The 15,302-nt window shown below is 34.3% G+C and overlaps 1 pseudogene; it reads right to left on the reverse strand.

Annotated features, from left to right (window-relative positions):
• Positions 1-11,280: 11,280 nt before the first annotated feature.
• LOC102245179 lies at positions 11,281-13,924 on the reverse strand (annotated as a pseudogene).
• Between the last annotated feature and the right edge of the window lie 1,378 nt (positions 13,925-15,302).

Here is a 15,302-nt window from a genome sequence, read left to right on the forward strand (position 1 = left end):
CAATATTGCCACTATTCCAGTAAACTTCCAGAATATTACTTGAATGAGCAAGAGATTATTCCTTCAGGATTCCTGTTATAGTTAAATAATCCAACTTTTTCTCAGATCATTATTTACTCCTCAAAATTTATAAATGTAGTTTATTATAATTCATTATATGAATTGGATTTACAAATAAGTTAGGAAAAGTGATGATATTGCTTAAGCCTTCTTTATCCAAGATAAACCTTAGATATAGGACATATCCATATGATTAGGAACATGAATTCTCTTCAATTGTTACAATCAAAGGATTGTTTTAAGAGTAAGCTGTATTTCTCCTGGAAAACAAACAAATAACAATGATACAAAATGTAATAATGGATCTTGATATTTTTCTTTGCCTATTGTTCTTCACTTTTATTCCTTCTTCTTAGCCCTAAGATGGTTTGATGGACAATTACATTATCTATAGTGTTAGAAAATTCTGAGTTCAAGGTATTTGCAAAGGAGTATCTTCATATGCATTCATGTTATTTTTCAGTTAATTGACTCTGGTACCTTTTCTCTCAAAACCCCAAAGCTAAAATTACATTTAATATCACTAACTATAGTCTTCCAGGTGGTGCCTTTTGCATTATGTTTTTAATTTCTTTAAAAAGAGAGTAGTAGTTCTACCTTCTCTTCGTACCTCTACTTAGTTTAGTCTTTAAGCCTCTGCAACCTGACTTTCACTTCCAACCCCTCCCTACTGATTTTCTAACACCTACAGGAACTTCATTACTGTGAAGCACAAGGCTAGACTCTTTATTATAAAATTCATTAAAGTTATACAAAAATATTCACTGTAGTTAATTTTAGCCAGGCACCGGGGAAGAGGGGTTAGGTGACAGTGGAGAAATTAAAAGTCAGAATAATATTGGCATGATAATCAAGACTTTCATATGCATATTAATATTTGAGATCCACCCAGACATTTAAGGAAGTTGTTGCCAAATTTGACATCATCACATATATCCACATCTCCCTCCCAATTGGTGCTGTTCATTATATCATTGTAACAACTTAAGTTTGATATTTACATTATAATTTCAGATACACATGAAGGATGAATAGAATACTAACTGGTTTTTTCCCCCTGTATTATGAGTCTTATTTTGTTGATATTATTTTTAGCATTATGTATATTCTTTAGCAAGAGGAAGAGACTCTATTTCTAACTGCTCCTTGTCATTAACCATCATTAATTATTTACGTACAATGATAACTATGAAAATATGTCCTATCTGAATACATAGTCTTTAGGGTTCCTGTTATTTTTTTCCTTTACTGAATAAAGTGGGATCTCCCCAGGAGACATTAATTAGTTTGTTATATGAATGATTTTTCACTCAGTTGCTTTAAAATATATCCTACAAATAACGGCCCTCTGAGTCTGGAAAATTGATTCATTTGTTTCTATAGACGTGTGTCTTACAAAATCTCAAGAGATAAATACAGCAAAGCCAATCTTGCTTTGAAGGCACAAACACAGGAAAATGGACACTAACGCAGGGGAATCTATGAAAAAAACCCTGAAATCTGCCATAACCGGTTTGGCTAAGTGGATAGAGCATTGGCCTGTGGACTGAAAGGTCCCAGGTTCCATTCTGGTCAAGGGCATGTACCTTGGTTGCGGGCACATCCCCAGTAGGGGGTGTGCAGGAGGCAGCTGATCGATGTTTCTCTCTCATCGATGTTTCTAGCTCTCTATCCCTCTCCCTTCCTCTCTGTAAAAAATCAATAAAATATATTTAAAAACAAAACAAACAACAACAAAAGCCCTGAACTCAAATAAGGGAAATGATGCAGAGTGGACACCCCTAAGATGGAAACAATAACAAAGTTACCCGCCAACATTATATAATGACAGTCTGCCACATATACTTACCTCATGTATTAAACCTTCAAGGTTTCTCAAGAAATAGATTAATAATGAAAACAGATTCCTTAGATGATCCTTCTACTCCCAAAGGTATGATCTCTTTCTGAGCCTTATACCAATCAATAGCTTATACAAGGAAAGACAAATAGTGCTTTGCTTTCCAACTCTCTGCGATTTTTTCAAACCCCCTCATCCTCTTTCTTCATGCAAATTCTATTTTTGCTTTTGATAGATATGATCAATTGGTTAGTGATTTTTCTTATATGCAAGTTGTAAAGATTAATAAACAGAAACCTCATTGAAATTAGCGTTGGGAGAGCCTGTAGGTGAAGATCACACCTTACCACTCATTGTCTTACCTCCAACAAGATGTTTTTCTATTCTACTCCTCTAACAGGAAGGACAATCTTCCCCTCAATAGACAATCACTCAGCCAATGAAAGACTGTTAAAAATCAGCCAAAGAAAAGCCACTAGATGTTAAACTGCCATGGAATTTTTGTTTACAAAAACCCATCTGAATTCCCACTTTTCTCTATAAAAGAACCTCCTCTCTTATGTTTCTTTGGATGAGCGAAAGTTTGGCCATTAGATCACATGCCCCAAATTGCAATTGGTTATGGTCTAAATATTTAAATTTATTGAAATAAAATATCATATATAATAAAAATATTAAGGGTGTTATTACTGGTTACAGTTTTAAATATATTAGCAAGAAATCCAACATTTTAAACCAAGAATGACACCATCTTTGTGTTACAGTAACAAACATGAAATTAAATGTTGAATACCAAATTGCAGTTCCTTGTTGTTCCCAAATAAATCCATTTTTTTTTCTGGCAGAATATCTGGCTGTGTATTTGTTTAAGGCCAAAAAAGTGAAAATGTGTGATAAAAATTTACTATGCTTTACTTATTCTTTGCTTTGTCCTTAAATTTTATTTTCCTTAGACATATTTTTCTCCCAGTTACTCTAGGGCAGCCGTGGGCAAACTACGGCCCGCGGGCCGGATCCGGCCCGTTTGAAATGAATAAAACTAAAAAAAAAAAAGACCGTACCCTTTTATGTAATGATGTTTACTTTGAATTTATATTAGTTCACACAAACACTCCATCCATGCTTTTGTTCCGGCCCTCCGGTCCAGTTTAAGAACCCATTGTGGCCCTAGAGTCAAAAAGTTTGCCCACCCCTGCTCTAGGGCTATAAAAAGGGCAATAAGTAAAACAAACTATGAAGTAATTAAAAATTGACAACCTTGCTGTCATCTCTTTTTTCATACTTCCTCCTTTGAATACACAACAGGCAAAAATGGTCTTAGTGAAATACTCTTTTCAATTTTGGAAAAATGTGTTTTATTCTTGGAAATTGTAGAGAGAGCAGTTATTTCAGGGTTTAATCAAAAGAACCAGAAATGTATGTGAATGTGTGTGATCATCCTTCCGTAACCCTAAATGGGACATGCTCCTTGTACCAATACAGTTTTATTACATCTCTGCAGAGTACTTCTTAAGCAATGCCCTCTTAGACTCTCAAATGACTGCCAGGTGTATTTAAAATCACTTTTTTTCTCCCTATTTTCCTCTTTCCCCAGTCTTTGGCAAACAGTATTCTTCTTTCTATTTCTAGTAATTTGTTTTAGGTACTTCAAAAAATAGAATCATATAGGAGAGAGAAGAGAGAGAGAGAGAGAGAGAGAGAGAGAGAGAGAGAGAGAGAGAGAGAGAGATACTATTTTCAGCCTTGCTATCTTCTGTAACAAAAAGTGTCCCTCAATCATTACTCTGGTGTGTAATTTAGATAATAAGGGGACATTTATGTTGAACTAATAGATGCTTAGGAAGGATGGAATTGTTTCTGTTTCTGTTTTTAATAATAAAAGGATATTAACTATTTAGGAAGTGTTCAAACTTGCCCTGGCTGAGTAGTTCAGTTGGTTAGAGTGTAGTCCTGATACACCATGGTTGCAGATTCCATCCTGGGTCCGGGCACATACAAGAATCAACCAATGAATGCATAAATAAGTGGAATATCAAATTGATGTTTCTTTCTCTCTCTCTGAAATCAATCAATAACATTTTTTTAAAAAAGGAAATTGTTCCCATCCTAAAGGTTTGGCTCAGAAGATAGAGCATTGGCCTGGGGATGGAGGCATCCCGGTTGGATTCCAGTCAAGGACACCTGCCTGTATAGCAGGCTCGATCCGCAGCCGATCAATAATTCTCTTGCATCATTGATGTTTCTCTCTCCCTCTTTCTTCCTCTCTGAAATCAATAAAAAATATGTAGCCTATTTGAAAAAAAAAAGAAATTGTTCACACTTGAAGCAATGTAATATTCTTTTAGGGTATAAATTCCAGGGATTTGGAAAGTATATTTCTGTATGTTCTTGATATTGCACTACATGGGTGACTACTTATGGATAAAAAATATAACCCTGGCTGTGCCCTTAGTCTTAGAAAGGACAATTGTATAATTCATAACATTTCTACTACAATTTTCCATGTTAAAGGTTGATATAAGCTTAATTAACCATGTTACAGAAAGATATGCCAACAAATATTTCTTTCTTATCTCTCAAAAGGAAAAGTAACTCACATATCTACCTTATGACACTTATTCTTTTGATAATTTTTCATGGTTTCCGCCCGCAGCTCCTCATTGTTTTTAACTGCGCCGTGTTCAGGGAGACATGCCTCTCCGCTGGTCTAACAGGGTTATCAACCTACACTTACTCTCCAGGGATCTTCTGGAGCCTCTTCAGTTCTTCAAATTTCTCATTTTCATATCATATTAAGACTCCCATTAGTTGATCTTTCTTACTGTAAATGCTGGGAACATTTTCCTTTGATCTCTGTCACAAAGGGAAGAAAATCTAAGGTAAGGGAGGAGAATAACAGGACTTCCTCTGGGTTTTGGAAGAGCTATGATGCTCTGAGCAGGAAGTTGGCTTTTCTACTCCCCAAATAATTATATTTATGTTTTTCTGCTCAGTCTTTTGGAGGTGCACTGGGATCACCTGAGTGAATAAAATAAACAATCCTTGGAGACCCAGGTTCTAATGTCACTAATAAATCTTTTGCATCATGAACTTTGGCAAAGCAACTAAAATAGCAGCATCAGGAATGCTGTCCTTTGAGACACTCAGACAGAACAATAGCATTAGACAGAGGCCAGGTGCTCATCCTAGTAATAAGGGAAAAAAGCACAAGCCTGATATAAGTATAAGCAATTTTAATAGCTGAAATATTTTGGTTTGCCTAATTTCCCATGATATAATTGCTTGTAAAGTCTTTATTTAATATGAAAATACACATTGAGACAAATTCCTATGTATTCAATGATATTGTAGATTAAATTTATATTTTTTAGTCATAGAAGCATTTATCTACTTTTGAAAAGCTGGAGAAATATGACATGCATATTCTTTATTTTGCCTACAGATGACACTTTCTAAGTCCATTGTTACATGGAAGACTCAAAAACAGTTCACTCATTTAAAAAACACTGATTTAATGATTTTGGCTTTGAAATATCTGCCCCTGAAATTTTGAAATATTTTTATATTTTAAAAGGAACCCATCTCAGAATATTTTAAAGACAGAACATTCATTACCTGTACCTTAGGAATCTCCTCATTGTTCACATCTAATTACATTTCTCTTTATCCTTAATTGATGAATTGATGGGGCCTTTTGTTTTTTTTTTACTCTTCATCCTGCTCAGATATTTGGGGAAGTGGGGAAACTTAGCAAAAATAAACCAACATTTTTCGATGTTCATATTCTTGTGACCCATGTATCATTCTTAACACTGTGGGCAATCAGTTTAATATATGCAAGGCCAAACAGGCAGAGGACTGGTGAGGAAACAACTCAAACTTCACCTTTACATTTCTGTAAAATTTCAACATTGGCATAAACCCAGGGTATGTTTTAATAATGCGTACCAAAGCTGTTCTTTAACAACAAGAAAAGTAAGCATAGTTCATTTGATAGTGAATAAATTCAATGCTAAAAATATAACTTCTTTGAAATAGTATCTTAGCATTGAACATATTATAAATGAAAACTAGGATATTTAAAAAACTTGTTGTGTCATTGTGTAGCCAATGTCTCCCCAATAAAAATGAAAAAAACTGATGCTGGAAATGTGTTAGTTAATATCAAATGGTTACCTATTGCTTAAAGTGAACATTTCCTAATTAGGTATCAGGTGCTTAAAATTATATATGTACACACACACACACACACACACACACACACACATACATATAAAGACAACTTCTTTAAAATGAAAATATCCATGTTGTAATTTTTCTAAAATTATATTTGTTTCTAAAATAATACTTGTCCGGTGATGAGGTCTCTAATAATTCAATTATTAATTAAACCTCTGTTTTTTAAGTACCCCATTCAGTGAAAGGGCTGATGCTCTAACCACTGATTCACACTCATTATAGTTTTAATTTGTAATTCTCTGATGATTAGTGATATTGAGCATCTTTTCATATGTCTGTTGGCCATCTGTATGTCCTTTATGGAAAAGTGTCTATTCAGGTATTTTGCCCATTTTTTTAATTGGCTTGTTTGTTTTCTTGGTGTTGAGGTGTATAAAATTTTTATAAATTTTGGAAAATTAATTCTTTATCAGATGTATCATTGGCAAGTGCTTTCTTCCATTCAGTGGGTTGCCTTTTCATTTTGTTGATGGTTTCCTTTACTCTGAAAAAGCTTTTAGTTTAATGTAGTCCCATTTGTTTATTTTTTGTTGTTGTTTGTCTTACTCAAGGAGATGTATATCAAAAAAACATTGGTACGAGAAATGTCTGAGATATTGCTGCCTATGTTTTCTTCTAGAATATTTATGGTTTTGTGACTTTCATTTAAGAAGCCAATCACAAAAGAGCAACTATTGTATAATTTCACTTATATGAAGTACCTAGACTAGTCAACATCATAGAAATAGAAAGTAGAATAGTGGTTGTTTGGTCTGAGGGGAGGAGATCTGCTGTACAGCATGGTGCCTTCAGTTGTCAATACTGCTGAGGGTAGATCTCATGGTAAGTGCTCTTCCTTTGATTAAGGAAAGGGGACCCCTTTCACCAAGCCAGTGTGGCGCAGTGGTTGGGCGCTGACCCATGCACCAAGAGGTCACTAGTTCGATTCTCGGTCAGGGCACATGCCCGGGCTCAATCTCCAGTCAGAGGCATGAAGGAGGCAGCTGATCAATAGTCCTATCTCTCTCTCCTTTCATGTCTCTCTCTAAAAAAAATCAATAAAAGCATCTTTAAAAAATAAGTACACAAAAGGGGCCCTTTCACATCCTCTTCTGAGAAGTTCTGCAAACAGCTTCACTAGAAGGAAGAGGGAGGAAGCACATTTGGAACCCAGGTTGTATACCCGTAAGCAGCCCCAGACAATATCTGGGCAACCTTGAGATATAAGCGGCAGTAGGCAGGAGATGTCAGATGCCTAAAGATTTTCAGCAAAGGTAATTTCTGACCGGATGCCTACAGGGAGGTGAAGCCATACAAGGGAATAGAGAATAGGCTGACATCCAATATAAAAGCCTGTGATTAGTTTAGGATAATGTTTGGCAATCAGAAAACATTTTATGGTGATAGGGAGAGGAATGCTGTTTTTTCAACTCCGGGGAAAAAACATACCATGAATCTTCTTGCTGTGTTTGACATTGTATGCGCTCCCATACACTGCTCCTAGTTTTTTAGCAAACATGATTTGTTTGTAATTCATAGGTTATTGCAGGAGCCATGACCAGGAAAGGAATAAATAGGTAGGCAGTGTGATGTATGAAACGGTAACGGAATTGGAATGTAGATCTAAATGTGCCCTGATTCTTTTGAAACTTGTGAACACAAATAGCAGCATGGTGTTTGTCAGAGGGAAGAGGATAGGGGGAGAAGGGAGTCCTAATATATGGTGACAGGAGAAGATTTGACTTTGGGTGGCAGGCACACAGTGCAATATGCAGATCTTGTAACATAGAAACCCACACCCCAAACCTATATGATCATGTTGACCAATGTCACCCCAATAAAATCAATTTTTTTAAAAAGTCAAATTGGCCCTGATTCACCTGCAAGAGTTCCTTTTCCCATTTCTGAGTTTCACTTTCTTGATCTCATAAGTGAGAAACTGGGATTACATCAGGGATACAGATTAATCTCATCTCACAAGCCAACTCTTATATTGGTACTGTATTGAGAAGGAGTCTGAGGTCAGATCGTCACTCTTTAAGAAATAATTATGCAACTGATTTTCAGTTGTTTGACATAGCCATGGCATAGGGAGGTTAGAGGCATATCTCCTTTATATGTTATCCCTGCATAAGAAAAGATCTATAATTCCCTCTGGATGAAAAATTCTGTTAGTCTAAACATTCTGGTTCCTTGATGCTTGAGACTAGAAATATTTTATTAATCCCTACTGGTCATTTTATTGTTTATTCATTTTTTATCTTTTTATTGATTTTTAGAGAGAGAGTGGGAGAGAGAGGGAGAAACATTGATTTGTTGATCTATTTATTTATGCATTCATTGGTTGATTCTTGCATGTGCCCTGAGTGGGGATTGAACCCACAACCTGGGCATATCCGGGCAACTCTCTTAACAATTGAGCTACTCACCCAGGGCTCTTCCCGATCATTTACCCTACACCAATCTTCTACAAAAATATAGGAATATAGACTCTGCCTTTTGCTGTCATAAATTTATAAAACATGTATAAAGTACAGAACCTAGTCATTCAATTTATGAAAGTTTTCCGTTCCTTCCACTGTGTGTTCTGGTATGTGAACTCTGATAAACATTACTAAACTGCAGTTTATGCAATCACCCCTTCCCCCCACACACATAGTTTAAATAAATGGTTTATGTATCTAAAATATATACATCTAATACAATAAAATCTTGGGAAAGTTTGAAAGCACAGCTCTTAAAACTTTGTTTATTTTTAGTATGTTCTTCTATAGTTAAAATATGCATTTAGATTATCTGCTGTCTTGTGAATATTTTCTAAGTAATACTAAGTAAGTAATATTTCTAAATAATACTAACATCCTAAAAAGTTAAAAATAACAATGTTTTTATATAATTGCACATAGTACCATAATTACATTACTGCCATATAATTATACAAATTTACCATTTGCTCAGTATTTGAAATATTATAACTTTATAATATTTATGTTTCTCTCACATTTTTATAATATTATAATTTCAAACATTTTTTATTTTTAGTAATTGGGCTTTGCACTAGTCCAACTAATTTCTTTATTTTTATTAATATCCATATTATGTTTATTTTGTTTGGATTTTCACATGTTGGATTTTTACTTTTCGGTTATTAGCATTCTTAATCTCACCTTAAAATTCAATATTCTCAGTCCTACTAATTAAATAGAGTGAGCTACATAGGGTGATAGTTGCCATGAGTGTGAATACTGCTAAGAAAAATGCCATAGGATCTAGAAACTTAGTGCAAGCATCAGCAGCACAGGAGAGTCACCAGTGAAGTGGTTAATAATGCTCAAGTCACAGAAGCCTAGATGGAGTCCCATAAGCACAGAGGGACAGATGATGAGGAAACCAGGCAGCCAGGAGTTGATTACAAGTTGGTTGTAGACTTTGTTACTCATGAAAGGTGTGTAATGTAGAGTTTTGCAAATCGCCACATAGTGATCATAGGACAGAAGGAAAAACTCTGTAGAACCCAAAATGATAAAAATAAATGCTTGTGTCACTCAAGCCTTATAGAAAATGGTTGTATCTCCTGTAGTGATGCTGACCAAAAACCCTGGGAATACAGACTGTTTGAATGAAATTTCTAAGACAGAGAAATTCCTGAGGAACCCAAAAAGATATAGACACATATTTTGGGTGGGTAGAGTTGGTGGGAAAGTAACCTCACAGCTTCAAATAACCCATTTTCATATTAGGAGATAACTATTTATCGCTATTTTATCCCCATATAGATTCTGAATAGTAGATTCAATAGAATAAGGAAATAAGAGTAGGGAGGACACCAAACCCATTGCTAGAAATGATCATAAAGCATAGTTTTCTAAGTCTTCATTCCATCCCTAACTCTGGTTTGTTGTGCATTTTATTTCTGGTCATTTATTTTGATGTAGGACTTAAATAGTTTATCTAGAGCAGTGGTTCTCAACCTTCCTAATGCCGCGACCCGTTAATACAGTTCCTCATGTTGTGGTGACATCCAACCATAAAATTATTTTCGTTGCTACTTCATAACTGTAATTTTGCTATTGTTATGAATTGTAATGTAAATATCTGATATGCAGGATGTATTTTCATTGTTACAAATTGAACATAATGAAAGCATAGTGATTAATCACAAAATAATATGTAATTATATATGTGTTTTCCGATGGTCTTAGGCGACCCCTGTGAAAGGGTCGTTCGACCCCCGAAGGGGTCGTGACCCACAGGTTGATAACCACTGATCTAGAGCTTAGTATTAATCTTTTGAAAGTAAACATCAATACTTATTTAAAGGCATTAGATTTTAATTACAGCTTTTATAATTCCCTGTTAAATATTTTTGAAAACTTACTTAACACAGAGAAAGTTGTTTATTTAAAGTCATAAAAATGGGTAATAATGATAAATACTTAGTTTACTTCATTGTGGAAGTAATTCATTTGGGAAGATTAAACAAGTTATTGAAACCCATAGCATTTTTGAAAACTTAATATTCATAAAAGATTACTTGCTAATTTTGCCAGTGGGAAATTTATTATTGAGTCAGAGTACAATCGTTTTCTAAATATGTCTTGGTTTCTATTTATAGTAAAAATTAAGCAGAAAATACAATACTTGTGGGCAATTCATTGAAATTCATTCCCATTTGCCTTTAGTCTAAAGTGATTCTATTTGCACAACACAATGCCAAACCTTTTTAATACACAATGTTGTATGGTAAAAGTTCCATTTTGAATCTTTAAATATAATCAGTCATATAAACAATCACTTCATGTTTTACATGTGTGAAATAGATGGCTATATGGACAGGGAAAATTACAGAAAAGAAAGAAGGTAAACAATACAGAAAAATACATTTGAATATAGAAAAAGAAAAAAGAAAAAAGCTATAAAATGACTTTTAAGTCTTTGACCACCAAATATAATTTGAATTCTACCCCTATTTTCTTAAAGTATTTCATTTTTTTTCCCCATGGAATTTGCCACCACTAAAGTACTGGGTAATTTATTTTCTATTATGTTGACTGTTTAATGTATGTTCCCTCACAATGGCTGAAACTTGTGCATGCTTTATTCCCTGTGTATGCCTACCACGTAGAACAATGGTCTGCATTTATGTGTGGTTTATTTGTGTTTCAGCTACAGATTTCATAACGGGTAGTGTTTGACAACCTCATCTTTTGGGGGAAATCATTAAGGGCCTGTTTCACTTGCTGGTTTCTTAAGGTATAAATACAAAGATTCAGCATGGGAGCAACAGAAGGATTAAGTACTGCTACACTTTTGCTCAAAGTCACATAGTCTTTTGCAGATATTTTTATGTATATGAACATGCAGCTCCCATAAGAAATGGAAACCACAATCATATGGGAGCCACGAGTGGAAAAGGCCTTTTTCCTTTGCTGGGCAGAGGGGATCTTCAGAATTGTTGGAAGAATGAGTGTGTAAGAGAGAATCACAAAGGCCAACGTTGCCATGAGTGTGAATACTGCTAAGAAAAATGCCATAGGATCTAGAAACTTAGTGCAAGCATCAGCAGCACAGGAGAGTCACCAGTGAAGTGGTTAATAATGCTCAAGTCACAGAAGCCTAGATGGAGTCCCATAAGCACAGAGGGACAGATGATGAGGAAACCAGGCAGCCAGGAGTTGATTACAAGTTGGTTGTAGACTTTGTTACTCATGATAGGTGTGTAATGTAGAGTTTTGCAAATCGCCACAAGTGATCATAGGACAGAAGGAAAAACTCTGTAGAACCCAAAATGATAAAAATAAATGCTTGTGTCACTCAAGCCTTATAGAAAATGGTTGTATCTCCTGTAGTGATGCTGACCAAAAACCCTGGGAATACAGACTGTTTGAATGAAATTTCTAAGACAGAGAAATTCCTGAGGAAGAAATACATGGGATTCTTCAAACCAGCATTTGACAGGGTTAACATGAAGATGGTCAAGTTTCCAGTTATACTCAATAAGTAGGTGAACAGCAGAAAGAAGAATCAAGTCACAGCTTGTAACTCTGTGTCATCCCGAAGTCTCCGAAGAATGAATTCTCTAAATGAAGTCTTATTTAGAATGGCTAAACTCTAAAATCTTAGGTCTGTAGGTAAAAATAATCATAGATGTCAACTCCTGATATGGTTTCAAATACATTTGTAGTGTTCTTATTCAGCACAAAGAACAATGAAACATGAAGTCACAAAAAGGGACAGCATAGTTATCCATTAAAATTGCAAACTCATATCAGCAATTAATTTGCTTTTTATTACTTAAAAATCTTAGATTTTAATTACAGCTTTTATAATTCCCTGTTAAATATTTTTGAAAACTTACTTAACACAGAGAAAGTTGTTTATTTAAAGTCATAAAAATGGGTAATAATGATAAATACTTAGTTTACTTCATTGTGGAAGTAATTCATTTGGGAAGATTAAACAAGTTATTGAAACCCATAGCATTTTTGAAAACTTAATATTCATAAAAGATTACTTGCTAATTTTGCCAGTGGGAAATTTATTATTGAGTCAGAGTACAATCGTTTTCTAAATATGTCTTGGTTTCTATTTATAGTAAAAATTAAGCAGAAAATACAATACTTGTGGGCAATTCATTGAAATTCATTCCCATTTGCCTTTAGTCTAAAGTGATTCTATTTGCACAACACAATGCCAAACCTTTTTAATACACAATGTTGTATGGTAAAAGTTCCATTTTGAATCTTTAAATATAATCAGTCATATAAATAATGAAAAAAATAAGAACATTCTTTGTAAGATTAAATAATTATTTTAGAAAGTTGTTACATGATAGCTTTATCAAGCTCAGGTTTCAAAAATAATAATTAGATAACTTTTCTGTTTACCAAACTGTAGTTTTGGAAGATGTGATAGAGAACTGAAATATATTGGAAGAAAAATAACAACAGCAATGATAGCAATAATAAATGTTATAAGAAAATGTAATGAGTTTTATTACAGTAGGTCCTTGGGTTATGTCGGAGATCCGTTCTTACAGTGCGACGCAATGTGATTTTTGCAGTAAGTGAGAACCCACCTACGTAAGCACCTATGTCACTCACATGGAGCACATACACAACAGTAATGAAGTGAAACAGTAAAAAAAATTAAAAGAAAGATAACAATTCCTGACATTTGCTTGTGGTAAATAAATAATAAAAAACATAAAGAACATATATATGTACATACGTCGAAATGACAACTTGTATTTATATAAATAAATGAAAGATGGCGATGTAACCACGAAACGATATACGTCGAATCTGACGTAACCCAAGGACTGTCTGTATTATTGTTACATTTATTATTATTATTATTACTATTATTATTAGTATTATACCAAAGATCTAAATAGCCTTTAACCTGTGCCCTAAAATGCTTCCAGTAGGCCCTGTTAAGAACCTCATTTTGCAAATGATGAAATTGAGGTACTGAGGGGTTATGTAACTTGCCCAAGGTTACATAAGCAGTATGTGCAGATAGGCTAGCATTTGGTCTGTCTCCTACTGCACCATTCCATTAATGATTGAATAATGTGTATGCAACCCATATTAGAACTGTTCTCAAAATCCAGGCATTTCTTTAGCTCTGCGGGCATAGCTCTGCATTTATAGATCAATTGTTCTGAACTAGTCAGTCCTGACATAAAGATACCAGAAGTGGTGTGTGTCAACAAAATAGGAACTTTAGGTAATGAGAATTTTGGAATCCTAGGTAGGTAGGTACTCAATCTCCTGAGAGATATTTACCTGTGTAGGTTAGCATGGTATGTTGTTACCCATACTGTCATTTGAGACAACATGTATGGACCTTGAAAATATTATACAAAGAAAAATACATCAGTCATATTAAGTTAAGAACCATATGATTTCACTCACATGTGGGACGTAAAACTGAAACTCATGGGCACAGACAATAGTATGGTGGTTACCAAAGAGAAGGGGGTAGGAGGTTAATAATGGGTAAAGGGGACCAAACGTATGGTGATGGAAGATGATTTTAGTTTGGATGGTGAGCAGACAATAAAAAATTTATCAATTTTGTGATATTCTGAAGTAGCCAAGTTTGGTTTCATTGATATTTTAAATTTTATTTTTCTGGTTTCTATTTCATTGATCTTTATTATTCCCTTTCATGTTTTCTGTGATACTGGGAAGAATGAGTACAGTATTCTGTTGATGTTGGATGGAATATTCTAAAAATTTCATTTAGATCTATTTGGTTCATAATGTTGTTCAAGTCTTCCATATCTTTACCTGTTTTCTTTTTCAATTTTTTTGTAAGTTATTGAAAGTATTGAAACGTCTGTTTCCAATTGTGCATTTGAGTGCTAAATTCAACTACATAGTGTTAAGTTAAACTGCATTTGTCAAGCTGGTTGATTAGCTAAGATCGGTTGGTTTTGAGTATGTAGTTGGTAAAAATCAATGAAATAATTCTGTAAAAATCTATTGAGTATACAGAATTTACAATGAAGTTTATTGTATACTTTATTATTTGTAACTTATATTTGTAAAATTTATAATATGTCTGTGTATTCTTTTCTGATAACTAGTTGATAAAACTTACTAGCACACTATTTCTCTCTGCCCATATACATTGAAGGACCTGGACTTTATTGAGCACTGGATTGCTTGAATAATGTCTCCATCAATGAATGCAAGCAAGTATTTGGATTTATGTAGAATCTCCAAAGTAACAACTGCAAAATGAAAAGCCTTGTCATGCAAAGAAAGAAAAAAACACGATTCTGGAACAGCAGGAGAATTCATGTCTAAGCTGCCTAATAAAAGAGTCCATCATACTTCTCAGTTCTCACTGAAGTTACCATCAAATTGAGGAAAACACTTTTTACAAGCAAATGTAGCAAATGTTTTTGCTAAGACACAAAAATTTAAATATTATATGAATGCTTTAGACATTAATACTCTCCAACACTTTATTAATTTTTACCTGTGTTTGATTACGGGTAACCCTGTTTCTATAAGCCCTTGTTAGAAGTCATATTTTTTTTAAAATATATTTTTACTGTTTTCACAGAGGAAGACAGAGATAGAAACATCAATGATGAGAGAAAATCATTGATGGGCTGCCTCCTGCACACCCCCCACTGGGGGTAGAGTCTACAACCCTGGCATTTGTA

This window comes from Myotis brandtii, unplaced genomic scaffold (assembly GCF_000412655.1).
Source record: "Myotis brandtii unplaced genomic scaffold, ASM41265v1 scaffold1256, whole genome shotgun sequence".
Classification (NCBI taxonomy): Eukaryota; Metazoa; Chordata; class Mammalia; order Chiroptera; family Vespertilionidae; genus Myotis; species Myotis brandtii.